Source organism: Terrapene carolina, unplaced genomic scaffold (genome assembly GCF_002925995.2).
Source record: "Terrapene carolina triunguis isolate 2854851 unplaced genomic scaffold, T_m_triunguis-2.0 Scaffold34868, whole genome shotgun sequence".
Classification (NCBI taxonomy): domain Eukaryota; kingdom Metazoa; phylum Chordata; order Testudines; family Emydidae; genus Terrapene; species Terrapene triunguis.
The window spans coordinates 1-354 of NW_020699219.1; positions in this window are offsets into that span (position 1 = coordinate 1).

The following is a 354-nucleotide window of genomic DNA, read 5'->3' on the forward strand; positions in this document are numbered from 1 at the left end:
TAAAGGTACTGACTGGAAAGGGTTTGTTCATCATTTGCTTACAGTCAGTTAGACGTACTTCAGTGCATTGTTGTGTCAGGCTACAGTGGTCAGTATCTTGAGGAATCAAACACGTTAGATTCACAAGAGACCTGAGGTGCCAGCTGCCACTTGAGGCACCTGGGGCTGGACTCACGAAGAAATGTAACCTTGCAATGCTTAGTGGTCCCCACAGTTAAGTGGTTGGATCCTAGAAAATCACCGGGGTTCAAAAAGACTGCATTTGGTGCTCAATGAATGGGGAATGATGGCGCCTCAGAATGGGATCCATAAAAGCCAATGTGCTTGGCAGCTCCTCGGCTAAGGCGGCCAATG